The sequence below is a fragment of the Phascolarctos cinereus genome, unplaced genomic scaffold, assembly GCF_003287225.1.
Source record: "Phascolarctos cinereus isolate Bilbo 61053 unplaced genomic scaffold, phaCin_HiC Scaffold_1;HRSCAF=81, whole genome shotgun sequence".
In the NCBI taxonomy this organism is placed as follows: Eukaryota; Metazoa; Chordata; class Mammalia; order Diprotodontia; family Phascolarctidae; genus Phascolarctos; species Phascolarctos cinereus.
Genome location: NW_027555514.1, coordinates 45,789,755 through 45,811,725, shown reverse-complemented (window position 1 = coordinate 45,811,725; position 21,971 = coordinate 45,789,755). Strand labels below are relative to the sequence as shown.

The 21,971-nt window shown below is 42.6% G+C and overlaps 3 pseudogenes; 2 read left to right on the top strand and 1 right to left on the bottom strand.

The window, feature by feature from the left end:
• Positions 1–1,522: 1,522 nt before the first annotated feature.
• On the bottom strand, positions 1,523–21,478 carry LOC110209001 (general transcription factor IIH subunit 1-like; annotated as a pseudogene).
• On the top strand, positions 8,492–11,853 carry LOC110208983 (general transcription factor IIH subunit 1 pseudogene; annotated as a pseudogene).
• LOC110208982 (cell division cycle 5-like protein pseudogene) lies at positions 12,023–13,250 on the top strand (annotated as a pseudogene).
• Positions 21,479–21,971: the final 493 nt, after the last annotated feature.

Below are 21,971 nucleotides of genomic sequence, written 5' to 3'. Positions count from 1 at the left end.
AGAAGACCATATTTAATACCTAAAGGGTCAATGTGTCTCAAAATGGCTGAAAATCACCTGAATACAGTCTCGTATCATGGCTTTCGAATATGGCAGCTCACTCAAATAAGTGACTAATACCAAATGGCCCATATTTGTGTTTGGGCTAGAGACAGAATGTCTCCCCTCAGATCAATCATGTAGTTCAAAGCTTTGTGAGAGCAGTGGTGTGGGGCAAAGGGCTTCTTGGTCTCTTGGCTAGAGTGAGTCAAGGGAAAAGAACTGAGGAGGTAAGAGACAAGCAATTTACTCCCTGCTTTAGCTTTTGTCCCAGCTTTTTACATCCTTGGCCCAATGTATCCTAGTAATATTGGATTAAAATGCTATGACTCTGTAGATATTTCATTGACTTTTTTGACTGAATCTTTAGCTTTGATTTAGATATGGCATGTCTTTGGACATTGGGAAGATCAGAGCCAGAGGAGGTTACAGATAGGATAGATGATTCTCCTGGTCTGTTGAATAAATATTGGTATATCTGTATGAGACAGGTTTTTTTTTCTGATAATAGAATGACTTGATTATCTATTAAAAGATAAGTAAATTTTTGAAAAATGAATTAAATAGATATATGTGTGAAACTACCACATTGAAATTGTGGCCCTTTGGGACAACACTGAGTTAATTCTTCTCAGCAAGTGCTTGATTTCCAGAGGCAGATCCACATTGAGTTGGTGGCCTGCTTCCTGCAAAACTAGCATGAGGTCCTGAAGGGTTTGCATATGCTGGGATAGTCTGTTCTGGCTTGTACTATCCTCTTCCTTCCTTCATCCTTTCAAGACATGGGGATTTTTCCTCCATCAGAAGGTGGTGCAGTCTGTTATTCTCCTGTGATCATCCGGTGCCAGCCAATAATATGTCTCTCCTCCTGAGCAAGAAATTTCTCAGCTCTCTCAAAAGGCTTCTCCAAGTGATTCAGTTGCTGGAGCTCCTCCCTACACTTTGAGCAGCCTCTCCTACAGAAGAGCGCTTGTGAGCCCCATGCTCTGGGCTTTGGGAATATCTCACACAGAGTGGTGTCTGGTCATCTTCCCAAAAGAGCCTGAGCACTTGCTTGTACTTGGCATACTGGCTCTGTCCTTCAGTACTCTGCAATAGTTGGGAGGGAAAGGTTACTAGGAGGCTAGGATGGGAAATTCTGGGAGGAAATGGTAAGGAAAAACTCCCAGAGTTCCATCGTAACCATGTTTGACCTCAATGTAATCTAAAAATAATTTGTTAAGGGGAGGTTTCTAAACAAGACAAGCTTAGTAAGAAATTTGATCTCCAAAACTAAAGAAAAAGTTTTCTGCTCTGCTTCATCAGACTTCTACCTGGTATACCCTATGTAGTTCCTTCCCCTCCTCCATGAAATACTGAGCGAGGTGGGTATGTTGGACTCTGCACCTGGTTTTCTTTGGGGGTCTCTGTACCCTGTGTTGTTAACTTAAAACTTTATCCCAGGGTATCAGAACAACCCAAACCTCCAAATCTTGGGACTCCTTCACATCTTCTTCAGCAGGTGCTGGGACTGCCATGTGTGAAGTTTATCATAGGCTGTCTGCAGCATGTCTTCTACGTGATTTGCCAAATTTGTACTTACGTACTATCTCTGAATTTTTTCTTGGAATGGTCAGAGCTTAGTAGCTTGGAATCATTCCAAATTGCTCTTCATCTTCACTACCTTTTCTTCTAGAAATGGTGTGTTAACTGGAAAATAGGACCAGAAATGCCTCAGCTCCCCCACAGCCAAATCCAAGTGTTGAAGTTCTAACTGACTGTCATCTAGTACCACCTGGTTTATAGCTTGCAGTGCTCCTCCAGGGGTTAGGGCCATGATGGCACCACTGTAGTATCACTTGAAAGAACCTGTGTTAGTTTGGGTGTGTAAGTTTCCATCTCTTGCTTACTGCTCTGAAAAGAATTGATAATATCCTGACTTGTTGCATATTGGACGGACTGAATTGGAGTTGGGCCATGATAATATCTATCTGCCTTCTTCAGGTTTAGTGCAATTGTTTTTATACTATTATCTCCCCCCAAGTCTTCATATTCAATGGATTCCTGTAATTCCATCCTATTGATTGGTGGCTGAAAGCAGTCTGATTCCCAAAGCTTCTCATCTGTGCTGCTGTTTTCCTTACAAGAAATTGTTGAAGGCATAAATGGGGAAAAAAATGGAGTATTGAAAATATTTCCTAAGGTTGTGGTAGAGAATTGACACTGTAGTGAAAAAAACATATTCTCAATGGTTCCTGGAAATGCAGTTACATGGTTACCAATGGCCTTGGAATTAATGTCTTTAAGAACCCAGTTGCTGATCTCAAACAAAGGTGAAGAAAAAGGCCGGCTATCACTACATGAGACACCCAGTGCAAATTTTTCTTTCCCTCAAGAAAGATCTCCTGATCTTGAAAAACACGGTCATCATCTTCTCTATGGTGTTTAAGAGTGGGAAAGTGATAAGAAGCTATTCATTGATGGACTAAGGAAACTCATCCAGTTGATAGTGAACTAGAAAGGGCACATCATTGAGTTTTGTTTTCTGTTTGTACCTGTGTGTACAGATCTGTGTCTGGGGGTTTCTGTTTTATGATACATTACGGCCAAATTATTTGTTGGTTCATGGCCATACAGCCCCGATTTCTTTCATTTTATTTTTAGCCAGTCTCTAGAAGATTTCAGATTAGGAAATGGCACCTTACTCTGTAAAAGACTTAATGCTGAAATAAGCTTTGTAGGGCCTTTGTCCAATACAGTGATTCAATCTGGCATTAATCTTTTCACAAATAACAGATCTGAAAAATATTTTTATATATAAAAATATCACATAAAACATATTTACATAAACTCATCATGATTGTTTTGTGTTTTTATTTAATTTGCATTTTTATACTAAAAATATTGTGTAAGATGTATTTGAAGTTTCAGTGATATCTGTCTTTGCCACTGTTCATGCTTTTATGAGCACAGACTCTGAAGAAAATATTTTTTTATATTCTATATTAATTTATTTATTTTTAATTTTCAGCATTTACTTCCACAAGATTTTGAATTCCAAATTTTCACCCCATCTTGCCCTCCCCCAACCCAAGATAGCATACATTCTGAATACCCCTTCCCCCAGTCTGTTGTCCCTTGTATCTCTCCTCACCACCATCACCTTCCCCTTCTACTTTCCTGCAGGGCAGGATAGATTTCTGTACCTCTTTTCCTCCATTTCTTATTTCCCAGCTGTATGTGGAAACATTTTTTTTAAACATGTGTTTCTAAAAAGCCAGGTTCCAAACGTTCTCCCTTCCTCCCACCCTACCTACCCTCACTGAAAAGGCAAGCAACTCAATACAGGCTATACCTTTGTAGTTATGCAAAATACTTCCATATTAGATGTGTTGTGAAAAACTAACTCTACTTCCCTTAATCCTATCCTGCCCACCATCTATTCTATTCTTTCTTTTGACCCTGTCCCTCCTCAGAAGTACTTCCTTCTGGTTACCACTTTCCCAATCTGCCCTTCTCTCTATCATCACCCTTCTCTCTTGTCCCCTTCCTCCCCTATTTTCCTGTAGGGTAAGACAGATTTCCATACCCTATTGAGTGTGTATGTTATTCCCTCCTTAAGCCAAATCCTATGAGAATAAGATTCCCTCATTTTTTCTCACCTTCCCCTGTTTCCCCTCCACTGTAAGAACCTTTTCTTGTCTGTTTTGTTTGAGATAATGTACCCCATTCTACCTCTCCCTTTCTCCTCCTCCTAGTATAATCCTCTCTCACCCCTTAATTTTATTCTCCAGATATCACCCCTTCATCTTCAACTCACCCTGTGCCCTCTATCTATCTATTTATTTATACATGCATATGTTTTTTCCCTTCCCCTACCATAATACTGACAAAGCTCTCATGAGTTATAAACATCATCTTTCCATGCAGGAATGTAAACAGTTCAGTCTTAATAAGTCTCTTATGATTTCTCTTTCCTGTTTACCTCTTCATGTTCCACTTGAGTCTTGTACTTGAAAGTAAAATTTTCTATTCAGCTCTGTCTTTTCACAAAATGCTTGAAAGTCCTCTATTTCACTGAATGACCATTTTTTCCCCTGAAGGATTATACTCAGTTTTGCTGGGTAGGTGATTCTTGGTTGTAATCCTATCTCCTTTGCCCTCTGGAATATTATATTCCATGCCCTGTCCTTAATGTAGAAGCTGCTAAATCTTGTGTTATCCTGATTGTGTTTCCACATACTTGAATTGTTTCCTTCTGGCTGCTTGCAATATTTTCTCCTTGACCTGGGAACTCTGGAATTTGGCTACAATATTCCTAGGAGTTTTCCTTTGGGGATCTCTTTCAGGGGGAGATCGGTGGATTCTTTCAATTTCTATTTTGCCCTCTGGTTCTAAAATATCAGGGCAGTTTTCCTTGATAATTTCTTGAAAGATGATGTCTAGGCTCTTTTTTTGATCATGGCTTTCAGATAGTCCAATAATTTTTAAATTCTCTCTCCTGGATCTATTTTCCAGGTCAGTTGTTTTTCCAATGAGATATTTCACATTGTTTTCTAATTTTTCATTTGTTTGGATTTGTTCTACTGTGTCTTGATTTCTCATAAAGTCACTATCTTCCAATTGCTGTATTCTAATTTTTAAGGAAGTATTTTCTTCAGTAAGCTTTTGGACCTCTTTTGCCATTTGGGTTAGGCTATTTTTTAAGGTGTTATTTTCTTCAGCATTTTTTGGGTCTCCTTTAGCAAGCTGTTGACTTGTTTTTCATGATTTTCTTGCATCACTTTCATTTCTCTTCCCAGTTTTTCCTCTACTTCTTTTACTTGCTTCTCAAAATCCCTTTCGAGCTCTTCCAAAGCCTGAGAATGATTTACATTTTTCTTGAAGGCTTTGGATGTAGGAGCTTTGACTTCATTGTCTTCTTCTGGTTGTATGTTTTGATCTTCTTTGTCACCAAAGTAACATAATATAGTTTGACTCTTTTTGTGAGGTTTGCTTATGATCCCAGCCAACTACTTGAGTTTTAAACTCCTTGTTAAGGTAAGAGTCTGCTTCCAATGTGGAGAATGTATTGTCCCAAGCTTTGGGGGTTTGTACAGCTGTTTTCAGAGATACTTGTAGGGACCTGTATATTTTCAGTTTTTCCAAGGTGGTATGATAAGGGTGGAGGTATTTGCTCTTTTCCTGGCCTGTGCTCTGGTCTTTGAGTGACCGGCCACAAGCAGTCTTTTCTCTCTTGGAATTGTAAGGAGGGTTTCCTCTCCACCGGCCACTACCAGCTCTAGCACAACAATGCTCCTCCTCACCCCAGGACAGCCACCCAGAACTCTGACCCAGATCCAAGCATGGGCAAAGCAAGAGATTCCTGCCTCAGCATCAGCAAAGAGATGCCTGCAGTCCCCCTCTGATCAGCCACTTGATTCCCCCTCAGTCTGTGGGCTGGAAGCTCAGAACTCAGCCACCACCCTGGCACCTGAGCTCTGTGCGCTGGAGCTGGCTCTGACCTAGCTCCTCTGTCAGTACCGCAGAAACAGACTTTTCCTACTGACCTTCTAAGTTGTCTTCGGCATTCGTGAATTTAGGAATCTGAAAACCACCACAGCTGCCTGTGATTCATTCCTCTGAGGCCTGCTCCAGGTTCACTGGGACCTGTGCAACCGAACTTCACTCCCCTCCCTGCCCGGCGCGATATGCCTTTCTGAATCAACCATCCAGGCTGTCTTGGGCTGGAAATTTGTTTTGCTCTGTTTTTTTGTGGGTTCTGCTGCTTGTTCATCTCTGACACTCAGTTTCACCATCAGTAAAATGGAGGCATAGTAAAAACACACAGTTTCTCCAAAGTCCTTTCCTACTCCAAATCCTCTTGCATTAAGGATCTAACAACAAAGTGTTCTGGAGTTTACAAAAGGTCTTCAAATTGGCTGTTGTCTGAGAATAATAAGGAATTTTTCCTCTTTTCCTTGAAGTCAGTGAGGTGTAACCAGATTTTTGAGTAGCTACTTGAGTGTATTGTGTGTGTGTGTGTATGTGTGTGTGTGTGTGTGTGTGTGTGTGTGTGTATTTCTGTGTGTTTTGCTTTAAAGAAGATGACTGATGCCTTCTGGCCTTTCATATTTGTTGGTGGGTCTGAGGAAGCACTCATTCAGAAGGTCAGTAGGACCTGGGCTGGCCAGACACCAGGAAGTGAGATTTGGGATGAAGATCCATATTCTTGGCCAATCCCTTCAATTATCTCTTCCTCTGAAAGAGTACTCTGACTTCACTTAGCTACAATGCATCTTGGGGGCCATCTCATTCAGTCCCCTTTACTTCACAGCTGAGGAAACTATGTTCCAGTGACAGCAACTCCTAGACCTAAGGTTGATTGCTGGGCACCGATTATGTTGACTTGCCAGGATCACATCACATGTGCCATGGAAGTATCAGCTCCACACAAGTTGAGGAAGAATTGGGGCAATTAGCTAGGGCCAGTCATATTGAGGCCTACAGCTCCTGTATCAGGAGCAGCTTCAGACTTGCCCCATGTCTTCATCATACATCTGGCCTCTAACTCAATACCCTTTAGATATATTCTTAACCCCAAGGAGAATGGTGGAAAGAGGAAAAGGCAGAATCTTTATCACCAATGGAAGTAGTCACTACAATTAACTATTGATATAAAAGGTACAATGTGCATTTCTTTCACCTGAAATTTTGTGATTTTGCTGTTTCTTTCAACTTTGTCACCCCAGACATAGATTTCTTCTGTGCATACTTGCTCAGAGTGAATATAAATAGTAATTGCTTCTCTTTTGGCCAGCAACCCTAAAGGTCTTCCCTTCCTAGTCTGAGGTTTTTTTGCTGTTGCTGTTGTTAAAGGGGGCACCCATTGAATCACTTCTTAAAGAGGGCTATTCACTGAATGGGAGGTACCTCACTCAAAGTGAGAACCTGAGGAATCCTCAGCTTAAAAGGGCCAGGGAATAACATTGCATCCTGGGCCATCTCTTGTCATCCTGATAATCATGTGGCCAGGGACCCAGATGGTTCTGGAGGAGAAAGTGAGCCTGGTGACCTGCCAAGGCTCTCACTCACTCAAATCAAAGTCAATTGCAAGTCATTCCAGCATCTCCATGATGTCATGGACCTCATGGAGAAAGAAGAACAAACATAACAGAGACCCATCATAGAGATGAGTGAAAAGTGAGGATAGAACCTCAAACCAAATTCATGGTGATGAAAGAGTATTTATATTTCTATAATTTGTGCTAGAATTTTCTACTCAGATTCTCATTGTGGCTGGAATATAGTTAAGTGCCCTTAAATAGCCATTCCCACACCCATATTTATTAGCCATATATAACCAGCCCTTATATACATCAGGGATTCCCAATTTGGGATAGGAATATTCTGAGGGAGTAAGAGTTGATCACAGAGCATTGGGAATACTTGCCAATTACTTTTATTATCTTTTTTTCTTTTTAAAATTTATTTTATTAATTTATTTTGATTTATCAACAATCACTTCCATATGCTTTTGAGTTTAAAATTTTTCTCCCCCTTCCTCCCCAACATCCTCCCTAAGAAGGCACACAATCTCATATAGGCTATACATTTACATTCCTATTAAACATATTTTCTCATTAGTGAAGTTGTAAGTAAAAGTCAAAACCAATAGGAGGAACCATCAGAAAGAAGAAGCAAAACTCGACAGAAGAGAAAAAAAAGATAGGTATTCAACTTTCACAGTTATGTTTACTACCTGTGTCTTTTTCTCCATCCTTTTTCCCCATTTATGCTTTTCTTTCTTTCTCCTTTCACCCCCCCACTAGTGTTTTGCTTTTGACCACAGCCTCCTTCAGTCTCTCCTCCCTTCTATTATCCCTTTCCCCTTTCTTCCACTTTGCATTTACTGCTTCTTCCCTCCCTTCTATCCCCCTTCCCTTTTCTTTCACCTTTTCCCTCACACTGCCTATAGGACAAGTTTGATATCTATACATAACTGACTATGTTATTCCCTTCTTGAGCCAAATCTGATGAGATTAAGGTTCAAAAAATGCTTTTTCCCTCTATTTCTAATAGGATTTTCTGTCTTCTCCTGTAATATAATTTACCCTTGTCTGCCTCCTTCTTTCTCAACACATTTTCTAAGATCAGACTAATCCACTTACTTGGATCCATTTAACCCAGTAGATTTTTTTTTTATCATTACATCAAAGTCAACTAATATCCACCCCCTTTATATATACTCCTTTAACATGGTGTAATAACAAAACAGTTCTCAAGAGTTGCAGGTGTCATCTTCCATTGTAAGGATGTGAACAGTCCACCCTTATTGACAACATTTTGTGTCTTTCTGTCCTATTTACCCTTTTATGTCTTTCTTGAATCTTGGCCTTGAAGATCAATTTTTTTGTTGAGCTCTGGTCTTTTTATCAGGAAGGTTTGAAAGTCCCCTATTTTGTTGAACATCCATCTCCTGCCTTGAAAAATCATGCTGATTTTTGCAGGTTAGTTGATCCTTGGCTGCAATCCAAGCTCCTTTGCCTTATGGAATGTCATGTTCCACGCCCTGTGGTCTTTTAATGTAGAAGCTGCAAGGTCCTGTGTAATCCTGACTGTGGTTCCATGATATTTAAATTGTTTCTTTCTGGCTGCTTGCAGCACCTTCTCTTTCATCTGGTAATTTTGGAATTTTGCTATTATATTCCTTTGTGTTGTTGTTGATTTGGGATCTCTTTCAGGTGGTGAGCAGTATATTCTTTCTATGGTTATTTCACCTTCTGGTTCTAGGACTTCAGGGCAGCTTTCCTTCATGATTTCCTGAAAGATACTGTCCAGGCTCTTTTTCATCATCATTTTCAGGTAGTCCAATGATTTTTAAATTGTCTCTCCTGGATGGATTTTCCAGGTCAGTTGTTTTAACAATAAAGTATTTTAAGTTTTCATCTATTTTTTCATTTTTTTGTTTGTTTAACTGATTCTTTCTCTCTCATAGTCATTGGCTTCCATTTGTCCAATTCTAGTTTTTAACAGATTGTTTTCTTCTGTTCATTTTTATACTTCCTTCTTCAATTGGCCAATTGTATTTGTAAGGGATTTTTTTTTTCAGTGTGCTTTTTTTCCCCACTTTGCCAATTGTGTTTTTTAGGGACTTGTTTTCTTCAGTGTACTTTTTTTCCAATTGACCAATTGTATTTTTTAAGGATTCTTCTACCTTTCTCATTAGACTTTTAAAATCTTTCTTGAGCTCTTCTTTTTTTAAATTTTTTTTTTGCCTTAAGGCAATTGGGGTTAAGTGACTTGCTCAGGGTCACACAGCTAGTAAGTGTTATGTGTTTGGTCTGAGGCCGGATTTGAACTCAGGTCCTCCTGACTTCAGGGCCGGTACTCTATCCATTGTGCCACCTAGCTGCCCCCATCTTGAGCTCTTCTAAGAAGGCTTTTTGGGATTCAGACCAGTTCATATTCCCTTCTGATGTTGCAGATGTGGGTTTGTTGACAATATTGTCATCTTCAGAATTTCTGTCTTGGTCTTCACTCTTCTCATAATATGAATCTATGGTATGTTTCATTTTACTCATGGTTTCTTTATTCCCTGGCCTTAAAAGAGGCTGAGCTCTCCTGCTGGGCAACAGAGGACACTGACCCAAGCTTCTTGTGACAGGAGCCTAGGTCTTGGTCACTGGCTTTGTGTGCTGGGGCCTCTTATGTGGGCAATTGGAGGCTGTAGCTTTCTGGCAGCTTACCTCATTGCGCTGGAATCAGCAAGGCTGGAACTTTCAGGCAATTCTAGGTTGCCTGCTTTTCCTTCCCTTTAACTTTCTTCAGCTCCTTTTAGATGGGTGTTGCAGGGTGTTTATCTGCCTGGAGCCCCTTGCAATGCTGCCTCTCTTATTTCTGCTAATGCACTGGGAGATTCCTTTGCTGTAGAGTGTCAAGGCACTTGGTGGTTTTCTGAGCTGGTTTTCACCGGTTCCCCCACCCTCACTGAGGCACTGGGAGGTCAAGGTGTTGGTGTTTGCCTGCTCTACCACCTGGGCTTCAGGATCTCCTCCTGGTTCACAGTTGGAGGCTGTAGGGTTCTGATAGCTTACCAGGTGTTGGGTTGGAATCAGCAAGGCTGTGACTTCAGGAAGACTCTAGGTTGCTTTCTTTAGCTCCTTTAAGATGAATGCTGCAGGGTGCTTATACCACTGGGGCCCTGTATAGTGCTGCTTGCCTTATTTTTGCTGAGACACTGGGAGACCTATTTGCTGGGGTGCTGCACTGCTGTTCCCATCTTTCTTCTAGTGCAGCTATTCCAGGGCTTGTTTTTTGTACAGGAGCGGGAGGCTGTGAAAGATCTTCTTCTGCAGCTGCTACCCAAGTTCCAGAAGAAGGCCAGTAAAGAGCTGCAAGAGAAAAACAGAATGCTGCAAAAGGATCCCATTTTGTTTCAGCTTTATAAAGACTGGGTTGTGAGGCAGGTGATAGCGTTCCTGCTTGAAAGACGGGCCCAGAATTCCTCAGCACCTGAGGACAGCACTGCAGTATCCAATCACAGGCAAGATGTGGGCATTTCTGCAGCATTTCTGGCTGATGTCCACCCCCAAGGTGATGGCTGCAATGGCCTAAGATATATCTTAACTTCTCATATTGTGGACTCCGTATTTGGGACCTATCCTGCAGGAAAAATCAAATACAGAGAAAACATCCCAAAGAAGATGACAGAAAAAGAGTTCTGGGCATGATTTTTTTCAATCCCATTATTTTCATAAGGATGGGCCTCATACAGGGTGTCTAAAGATCTCTTTGCAGAATGTGCCAAAATGGATAAAAAGTCATAAGAATTAATGTTATCATTGGCATTGAAAAACGCACTAGCAGATTTGACAGCACTGGAGGAGAAATCACGAGGGTTATGGGGTCTCTGTTGGACCATCTCCTTCCAACTTTTCCAAAGCCAGAAGGCAGACTGGCAATGTCACCACCATCAGGATATTTAACCATCATAGTGCTATGGTCCTGGCAGCAGGTCTCAGGAAACAGGAAGCACAAAATTATCCCAGCTATGAAAACAGCAGCACAGATGAGAATTCTTGGGATTCAGACTGCTTTCAGCCACCAGTCAAAAGGATGAAGTTACAGGAATCCATTGAATATGAAGACTTGGGGGAAATAATAGCATAAACACAATTGCACTTAAGCTGAAGAAGGCAACTCCAATTCACTCCCTCCAATATGCAACAAGTCAGGATATTACCACTTCTTTTCAGAGCATTAAGCAAGAGATGGAAACTTACACACCCAAACTCACTCAGGTTCTTTCAAGTAGTGCCATCACAGCCCTAAGCCCTGGAGGAGCCCTTATGCAGGGAGGAGTACAGCAAACTATTAACCAAACGGTGCCAGATGACATTCAGTTAAAACTCAAACCCTTGGAGTTGGCTGTGGGGGAGCTGCTGAGGCATTTCTGGTCCTGTTTTCCAGTTAACACACCATTCCTAGAACAAAAGGTGGTGAGGATGAAGAGCAAATTGGAACAATTCCAAGCTACTAAACTCTGCCCATTCCAAGAAAAAATTCAGAGACAGCACTTAAGCCCAAATTTGGCAAGTCACATGGAAGAGGTGCTACAGACAGCCTAGGATAAACTTCACACATGGCTATCCCGGTGCCTGCTAAAGGATATGGGAAGGATCCTGGGGCCTTGGAGGCTTTGGTCCCTCGGATGCTCTCTGCAGCAGTTGTGGGAACATACCCTGAGTAGCTCAAGCATCCTCCCAACCATGCTGCAGGGACATGTGTAGCCACTGGACTTAGGAGCTGATGCTTTTGAACTTGCACATTCTGGAGTGAAAGTAGCTGTGGTGAAATTTGAAAACTGGGAGGTAAATTAAGGCAGAACCAAAATGAGATGAATTTGAAATATATGTGTGTATATATATATATATACACGGACACAGACACATATATACATGTATATATACATATATATGTATATATATGGCATCATGAAATCTGCTTCCAGTACTATTAATTGTCTGAGTACCATGTTGCCAACAATAGTATGGCTCTGAGGATACCCAAAACCCCAGCTGCCCAAGACGGAATTCTGCAGGAATCATAGAAATTGATTTCTCTGACCAGTATGGAGACACCACTGAAAAGTGGTCTTAATACCCCACTGCATAAGAGTGACTTCTCTCGTGGGACTCCTCAAGGACAGATCATTCAGACACTGAACACAGTCTTGGCTACCTCATTCAGGACTCCTGCTGGAGCTGAAGAGATGACTCCTAAAGCAATTTTTGATACTACCACAAGTAAAACTCCCCTAAGGGACAAACTGAATATAAATCCTGAACAGAGGTTTTCAGATTTCAATCATCACTGGATGTGAAGCAGATGGAGAGAGAATCTCATGAGCATCTCTAGTTAGGGTTGCTGGCCTTCCTCCTTCTAGGAATGACTTTGAGATTGTCTACCAGAAAAGGCTGAGAAGGAGCTAGAAGACCATGAATGGGATGAAACTTATGTAGAAGATGGGTCCACGCTTGAAAGCAGGCTATCTGGGATGCAGAGGGAGATGCAGAATTAAAACGCATGCACAAAGCTGTTCTGAAGGATCTGCCAATGGTCAGAAGTAAATGAAACTATCCTAAGACCCTTATATGTAGAAACACCGCTAACGGACCTACAGAAAAGTGAAACACTAATTAATAAAAGATGATCACAATGCTTCTTTATGATCTTCTGCAACACTCTAATGGAGAACAAGCTGGAAATCAAATGGGGAAAATTCTAGGATTGGGAAGGAATAGCACTGAGCACAGAACTTACCTAGAACACAACCCCTGGGAGAAATTCTCCAAAGATGAACTGAAGAAGGCTCAAGACCTTTCCACATTGCAGATGGAAGTAGTCAAGCCAGGAATGAGCCATGAGGAGCTGTCAAATGAAGCTAATAACCAGTGTGGGAAGAAGGTGACAGTCAAGTTGTATATCTACCTTCCCAGAGCAGATACACTTGAACCACCTTGGCTACCAAAAGGGACAGGCTTGAATCACTGGAAAAGAGACTTGAAATCAATAGAGCTCACATGACCACAGAAGCTAAGAGAGCTGCAAAAATGGAAAAGAAGATGAAAATTTTGCTTGGTGGCTACCAGGCTCAAACCATGGGACTGATCAAACAAAAATATATCAAATTTGCATTTCATATTGTTTTGTATCTCCTGTTAGGTCATAAACTCTTCTGTTTTCCATAAATCTGACAGGTGAAGACATCTCCAAAAGTTTCATGAGGGAAAAGGCTATCCACATCCAGAAAAAGAACTATGCAGTTTGAATGCGGATTGGAGCATACTATTTGCTCTTTTTTTCTTCTGTTTTGTTTTGTTTCCTCTTTCTTGTGGTTCCTCCAATTGATTCTAAATCTTCCTTACAACATGACTAATGGGAAAATATGTTTCATAGGAGTGTATACGTAGAGCCTATATCAGGTTGCACACAGTCTTGGGGAGGGAAAGGGAGAGGAATGGGAGAAAAATTTAAAACTCAAAATTGTATGGAAGTCATTACTGAAAACTATAAATGAATGAAAAAGAAAAAGTAAAAAATAAGTTCTTAAATCTGTTGCCTGTGAATCAATTCTTGAATAAAAATTAATTGTTAAAAAAAAATATGTGTATGCATGGGGCAGGGTGGAGGGAATGGGGGGGAGGGGAGGACGCCAAGATGGCAGAGTAAAAGTAATGACTTGCTTGAGCTCTCCACCAAAACCCCTCCAGATACCTGCAAAGCAGCAGAATCCACAAAAACACAGAGTGAAAGAAATTTCCAGACCCAGACAAGCTGGATGGTTGATTGGAAAGGTATATCACACCAAGTGGGGAGAGGAACACGCTTTCATGGGGGCACTTAGGCTAAACGGGCCTCAGCAAACCTGGAGCAGGCCTCAAAAGACTGAACGATGGGTAACTGTGGCAGTTTGCAGACCTCCCAACCCACAAACACCAAAGGCAACTTAGAAGGTCAGTAGGAAAAGTCTGTGACTGCAGTGAGAGAGAAGAGAGGTGCCAGCCTCAGGGTGGTGGCTGCTTCTGGACCTTCTGGCCCACAGACTGAGGGGGAATCCAGTGGCTGATCAGAGGAGAGTTTCAGGGATCTCTTTGCTGGTGCAGAGGCAGGAGTCTCTTGCTTTGCCTGTGCTTGGATCTGGGTCACAATACTGGGTGGGATTCTGGGACAAAGAGGAGCCCTGGCATTGCTAAGCAGAATAATAGAAAAGCAAGCTTGTTTCTTATTTTAAGTAATGTATCTTTTCTAAAAAAACAAAAGAAAACAAGAAACAGAATTCAACACACAAACGACTTCAAATCATTTTTTTTTATAATTATGAATTACCATGAAAAGTCTTAGTGACCTTTAAAACTTTTTGTGGAAGGTATGGTTCCCTCCCTCAGCCCTGTCCTTCTTTCCCAAATGGCAGCTCTTTCAGGCCGGGGTCTTTTTTTGTGTGTTTTGTTTGTTTATCTGTTTTTTGTTTTTGTACTCTAGTATCTTAAATAATACCTGCAAAAATGTGTGCAAGGGACTTGGTGGTAGAAGAGAGCTGGAACGGCTATATAGAAACAGATAGGTGGACCCATTGATATATGAGTCCCAGAGTGACAGAGTGAGTAAGGAGCTGGGGAGCCCTGGTCTGCTCTGACACTGGTGTTCCAGGGGCCAGTCTAAGCCAGCTTTGAATTTCCAGAAGGTTCATTTCCAAAGGCCCAACTTCCAGGCAGAAGTGGTTTGACCCTTCTGCATTTAGGCCAGTCTCTCTCTTGTGCAGAATCATTTCTTCTGGGCTCTGCAAGTTTCCTTTTCTTGTTCATGGTAGAAATGCCAAGACAGAGGAGGATTAACCACAACTGGTCCCATCACAGTTGGTTTTATCCAATCATTATGGAGATGCCCTGTTTTCCAGAGCTAAGGCCTAGCAAGCAGGCTGTACCCTGAGCTTGGAATGACAATACTCCTTTGAGCTCAGGAAGATATCATCATCATTGTTCAGAGCAGCACCAGGTGTTCACTGAGGGATTTACCTCCCCCTGTTTCCCTGGGCCTTCCATCCCATGTTCACAATCCCTTATTCTTGTCATGGACAGGTACTGCACTTCCCGTTCCTGTCACAGAACTCTGGTTCTGTACCTGGCAGGGTGGTGAGAACTCTCAAGACTTGAGACAATGACTGTTCCCATGAGACCCAAGAATGCTTGTATTGTCCCAAGAAGTGCTAACTGGGAGAACTATCTGGACACCTCAGAATGACTGTGTAATGGGCCAACCCTTGGCAACCTTATGTCAGCCTTCTGAGGAGGACCTGCTTCCACATGCATAAGTCATTTTCTTTACTCTGAAGTTAAACTTCAATTTTTACTTGACTCTCCTGTCTCTATCCTGCTCTTTTTATTTGTGTCTGTCCACCCACAGGTTAGAATTTGGTTCTGGTCCAGTTGACAGTTTCATTGGGCCCCCTGGATCTCCTATGAAATTAAATTCCTTACCCAGAGTCACAGTAAAAAGGGTAAAGACTGTATTTGAAGTCACATCTCTCCAGTGTCTGAAGCCAGGCATCTTTCTGATGCACAATTGGCTGCTACAGAGGCTGTGTTGAAGACTGGCATCACAGAACAGATGAGGAAGTCCCAAGAAAGCATGTGGCCCACCAGAGCTCAACTTGAGCCCTGAAGTCAAATGAACACCCCAGGACACAGAGTCATTTTGCTTCAGTTCTGGTGCCTAGAACCTCAAGACTGTTTTTGTTAGTGTGGCCTTGATCAAAGCTAAGGGTGTCTGAACTGGAGGAAAGCATAGGGCAGAGGGTGGAGGAGACCTTGAGCTGATGCTCACAGTGATGGAGGAGTAGGCTGGGTGGTGTGGAATGCACATGTGAGGACTACTTTCCTGCTATGCCAGGAAGTTGGGTGGGCACAGTTCCTTGGAGGGGATCATCACTTCAGAAGTTAATCAAAACCTGCTGGGGCATCTGCAAGCATCTTCTCCTCATGCAAAACTGTCTCAGCTGATGGATGTGATAGGGTGCTACCATCATTAAGAAAGGTATACTTGGTTATATTTTTAAATTACAAATGGTACAATAACACAAACAACTTTGTTAAGGCAATGTTTTATTTGCTGATTAATGTACAAGACAATGACATTTATCTTCAAGTATTTTCTTCAAAGTCTGTGCTCTTAAAAATCATGAATAGTTGGAAATACATTTGACATAATATTGTGTGCACAAAAATACAAGTTAAATGTAGCAATCATAATTTGAAGAAAAAGATTTTCAGTTTTTTCATATTTGTGAAAAGATCACTGCTGGATTGAATCACTATTAGTTGGCAAAAGGCCCTACCAAGCTTACTGTAGCAGTACATCTTTTACACAGCTAAGTGTCATTTCCTAATTTGGGATGCTCTAAAGACTGACATAAACCAATGAAGAATTTCCACTTCCTTCCCCCTCCCAGAGAGTCAGGTCTTATGATGCTTGTTAAAAGTGGAAGAAAAAATATGTTCTTCAAATTTTGCCAATGTATCAATATATCGAAAACCTAAATTAAATAAAATTGCATAAAAGCCAAACTAAGATGTTATGAAGACCAACAAAACTGTCTGGTCATGTTCACTATTTACTTCCTGCTTAGCTGACTATCACTTTGGTTTCTACCCTATCAGAGGACATAAGCTTGGACCCTCCTCCCATTTGGTCTGCCTTGAGCCTCCTCTAGCCTTTTCTACTGACTCAGGTGACCCTATTTTTATCTATGTCTTCATAACAGTGAGTTCATGGAACTGAATGGAAAGAATGCTGGATCTGGAAGAAGAGAACTTGGATTCAACTCCTGGCTGTGATTTTGCCTTTGTGTCACCTTGGACAAGTCACTTGACTTAAATCCATTCTTGCAAGGTCATAGAAATTGTGAGCCCACCACCAGGATTCCCCTTTGGTCCAAGCATTGGCCAAATGACCTTTCCTTTTGTTAACAAAATGCTAGTATTATTAATAAAATGATTCATTACCCAGAAACTATGTCTCTCCAACTTTGGAAAAGTCACACCTTGAGATAGCAGGCTGAAATGTGTTCAAAATCCTTTTGAAAGGTGTTAATGTTCGCTTATCAGTCTTGAATCATAATTTCAGAGGATTAGAATGTAAGGAGAGACAATTCAATCTTAGGTGCCCTTAGTATCGTATATTCGACAGTGAGGTAGGCATGCCAGATTTAGTTCAACAAAACTTTTATTGATCAACTTGGCATATGCTGAGATATTCTGTCCTGGCTTGCCCTTTCCTCTTCCTTCTTCCTTTCAAGACTTTGAGATTCTTCCTCCATCAGGAAGAGGTGCAGTTTGTTCTATTCTCTCGTGATCATGGAGTGCCAGTCAACAGCTTGTCTCTCCTGCTGAGCAAGAAGTTTCTCACCTTCCTCAAAATGCTTCCCCAAGTGACTCTGAATGCACTAGAGCCTCTTCCTGTAGTTGTGAGGAGCCTCCTCTGCAGTAGAGAGCTTTTAAGCACCATGCTCTGGGCTTTGGGAACATCTGGGAACTTGAGGCCTTCAGCTCAGCTTCCCAGTTTGGGTGGGATCCTGCCTGCCCAACTAAGTGTTGATAGTAGAGTTGGGAGATCTGATTCAGGCATGAACGAATTCACTTAGACCTGCTCTGTATCCACTGGGAGCTTCACTGACACAAAAGAAGTAGGTTAGCCTTAGAAGGAGTATTAGCAATTTACAGAGACACTGGGGTTTGTTTTTATATACAAGTTTTGGGTGCTTAGCTAAGAGTTGTTGCCAGAGTAGTTAATCCCAGGGAACAAAGTGTCAGGAAGGGGAGGCAAGTGTACCAGGTACAACTCAAGGATATGATCACAAAACAAGGAATTAAGCTTCCAACATTTGGTCCAGCATGGGGGACTAATCACATACACAGAGGATGAGCTAAGGAAGAAAGGTTTTTGTTACCTGGCAGAGCTTCCTGTCACTGGGCAGAGTTAGATGAGGCCCTCAGGGTTGCTGGGCAAACATCAGCCTCTGCATTCCCCTCTCTCACTAGTGACACTGTTTGTATCCGCATGACTGCCTCACTCAACCACGAGGCCCTAGAAATCTTTTGCGGAAAAGAGGGTGAAGGTCATTGTGTTCAGTAGCTACTTCCTGCTGAACAGGGGCACAGAGTCCATTTGAGGAGGTTCAGGAGGGTGGTCCTGTGCAAGCACCTTCTCCTCACGCAAAACTCTGAGGAGATGATGCTGCCAAAGGGCCACGATCAATCAACGTGTCCGCTGGCATATTTGTAATTTGCACATGGTACCATAACACAAAGGTTCACTAAGGCCATGTTTATTTGCTGATTAATGTACGAAAGGCAATGAAATCTGTCTTCTAGTATTTTCTTCAAAGCCTGTGCTAGTAAAAATCATGCACAGTTGGAAAGAGAAAGCTGGGAATGTTGTGATGCACAAGAGTGCCTGGGGTATATTCGAAGTCCACCCCAACCCCGGGCACGGGGCCTTTCACTCAATGGCTCCGTGATCTGGGCCAGGTTTGGAAATAGTGATGCTCTTCCTTCTTGATACTGCAAAGCAGGAACACAGGAGCACAAGAGTCCGTGTTCCTCTCCCTTTTTATCCTCAAATAAGGGGAGAGATCCCCAGTATCTGATACTGAGATAGTTGAGTCACATCCACCTCCCAGTACTGTCTACCAGAACTGAAGGCCTTCTCAGCAAAGACAAATGGCAATCAGGGTTCTCAGGGTGCTAGGTCGCCACCTGCCAACCTTCTCCAGCCTTCGCTTTCTTCAGATCCTCAGAAACAATCACATGGGGACTGCCTGATGTACAATCCATTCTGATGTCCACTCTGAAACGGTTGAGCATTTCTATCATGGCAGGGATGGGGTATTGTCTCAGTCCTTCTGACCTATTCACCGTCCTTCACAACTGCTTGACATCCTCTACCACAGTCACATTGGGTTGGTGGCCTGCTTCCTGCTGCTCTTGCATGAGGTCCTGAAGGCTTTGTATAGGCTGGGAGAGTCTGTCCAGGCTTGCCTGTTCTTCTTCTTTCATCCTGTTAAGACACTGGGATTCTTCCTCCATCAGGAAGTGGTGCAGTTTATTATATTCTCCTGTGATCATCCAGTGCCAGTCAAGAGCATGTCTTTTCTCCTGAACAAGAAGTTTCTCAACTTCCTCCAAAGGCCTCCCAAAGTGACTCAGAATGTGCTGGAGCTTCTCCCTGCAATTGTGAGCAGTCTGTTCTATGTGAGAGCGCTCTTGAGCCCCATGCTCTGGGCTTTGGAAACATATCACGCAGAGTGATGTCTGGTCATCTTCCAAAAGAGCCTGAGCACTTGCTTGTGCCTGGCCGGCTGGCTCTGTCCTTCAGTACTCTGCAATAGCTGGGAGGGAGAGGTTGCTAGGAGACTAGGATGAGAAATTAGGGGAGGAAATGGTAAGGAAGAACTCTCTGAGTTCCATCGTAATGATGCTTAACTTCAAAGTAATCTAAAAAACATAATTTGGTAAGGGGCGTTTCTAAACAAGACAAGCTTAGCGAGAAATTTGGTCCCAAAACTAAAGAAAAGGCCTCTTGCCCTGCTTCAGCAGACTTTGACCCTGGTTTACCCTGTGTTGTTGCTTCCCCTCTCCCAATGGATGCTGAGGGAGGTGGGTTGGTGGGCCTTTGCCCCTGGTTTTTTTGGGGGGTCTCTGTACCCTGTGTTGTTAACTTAAAAGTTTATATCCCAGGGTGTCAGAGCGACCAAAATCTCCAAGTCATGGGACTCCTTCACATCTTCTTCAGCAGGTGCTGGGACTGCCATGTGTGAAGTTTATCCTAGGCTGTCTGCAGCACCTCTTCTGTGTGACTTGCCAAATTTGGGCTTAAATACTGTCTCTGAATTTTTTCTTGGAATGAGCAGAGCTTAGTAGCTTGGAAGTGTTCCAATTGCCCTTCATCCTCACTACCTTTTCTTCTAGGAATGATGTGTTAACTGGAAAACACGACCAGAAATGCCCCAGTAGCTCCCCCACAGCCAAATCCAAGTGTTTGAATTCCAACTGAATTTTATCTGGCACCAACTGGTTCATTGCTTGGGGTGCTCCTTTCTGTATAAGGGCTCCTCCAGGGGTTAGGGCTGTGATGGCACTACCTGCAGCACCACTTGAAAGAACCTGAGTTAGTTTGGGTGTGTAAGTTTCCATCTCTTGCTTAATGCTCTGAAAAGAATTGATAATATCCTGATTTGTTGCATACTGGAGTGACTGAATTGGAGTTGGGCCATGATAATATCTATCTGCCTTCTTCAGGTTTAGTGCAATTGTTTTTATGCTATTATCTCCCCCCAAGTCTTCATATTCAATGGATTCCTGTAACTTCTTCCTTTTGACTGGTGGCTGAAAGCAGTCTGAATCCCAAGAGTTCCCATCTGTACTGCTCTTTTCGCTATTGGGATCATTTTGTGCTTCTTGTTTCCTGAGACCTGATGCCAGAACCATAGCGCTATGATGGTTAAATCTCTTGATGATGGCAGCATTGCCAGTGTGCATTCTGGCTTTGGAAGAGTTGGAAGGAGATGGTCCAAGGGAGACCCCATAACCTTCAGGCAATGATTTCTCCTCCAGTGCTGTCAAATATAGTAGTGGGTTTTCCACTCCTAGTGATAACATTGTTTTTAAAGCCTTTTCATCCATTTTGGCACATTGTGCAAAGAGATCTTTAGACCCGTGTGAGGCCCATCCCTATGAAAATAACAGGATTGAAAAAAATCACACCCAGAACTTTTTCTGTCATCTTCACTGGCATTTTTCTGTATATTTCATTTTTACTGCAAGGTAGGTCCTAAATACGGACTCCATGACATCAGAAGTTAAGTTATATCTTAGGCCATTGCAGCCATCATCTTGGGGGCAGACATCAGCCAGAAATGCTGCAGAAATGCCCACATCTTGCCTGTGATTGGATACTGCAGTGCTTTCCTCAGTGTTCCTGCTTGAATGATAGGCCCAGAATTCTCAGCACCTATCACCTGACTCACAACCAGGTCTTTTTAAAGCTGAAACAAAACAGGATCCTTTTGCAGTGTTCTGTTTTTCTCTTGCAGCTCTTTACTAGCCTTCCTCTTGAATCTGGGTAGCAGCTGCAGAAGAAGGTCTTTCACAGCATGTTGATCCTGTACAGCAGTGCTTCCACTGGAAAAATGGAAGTTAGTGGTATCTCCTGCATGTATGACCAGCTGACAATGGATTTTAGCTTTTCCTTCTGGGCTGATCTTCTGGCATCGAATATCTTGGTACATATGGCTGATAGTAAAGCTGTCTTTGACTTCAGGTGCCCAAGCTATCCTTTCTGCCAGGAGATAGAGTGTCCCATCCAGCTTCTTCTTATGCACCTTCCTTGCGATCAGTAAAACTTCTTCTGATGAAATTGCCATGCTGGCCGGAAGGTGTGTGTAGGAGCCCAGGCCTAGCATGGTCCCAAACTGCACCGACGAAGGGTGGTGGGGCCAGCTTCTTTCTGCTTCTCTCTTCATGGGTTCTGCCTGGCTGAGCCTGGGTCTGCACCCTGACCGCTGCTTAAGTCACCACCTGGACAGGGAGTCAAGGGAAGAAGCCAAGCAAGATTGGAGGTGGCAGTCTGCTGGGCTCTGGAATCTGAATGCCTTGCACTCCTCTGAGTCCTATTTATCTACCCCACCCCCAGGACAGGGCCCTGGGATGGGAGGGGTGGAGGAGGTGGCAGAGGAGGAGCTTTACTCACCTCCTTAAGATCCATGCCTCAGGAAGCCCGTTGACTTTTGTTGATGGGTGTGAGGAACTATTGACTCAGAAGGAGGTAGTGCCTGGGAGATTCTTGGCCACCCTCTTCAATTTTCTTTCTCTGACTGTGCACAGATTCTAACCTCAGGGGCCCTTTCCAAATGGTCT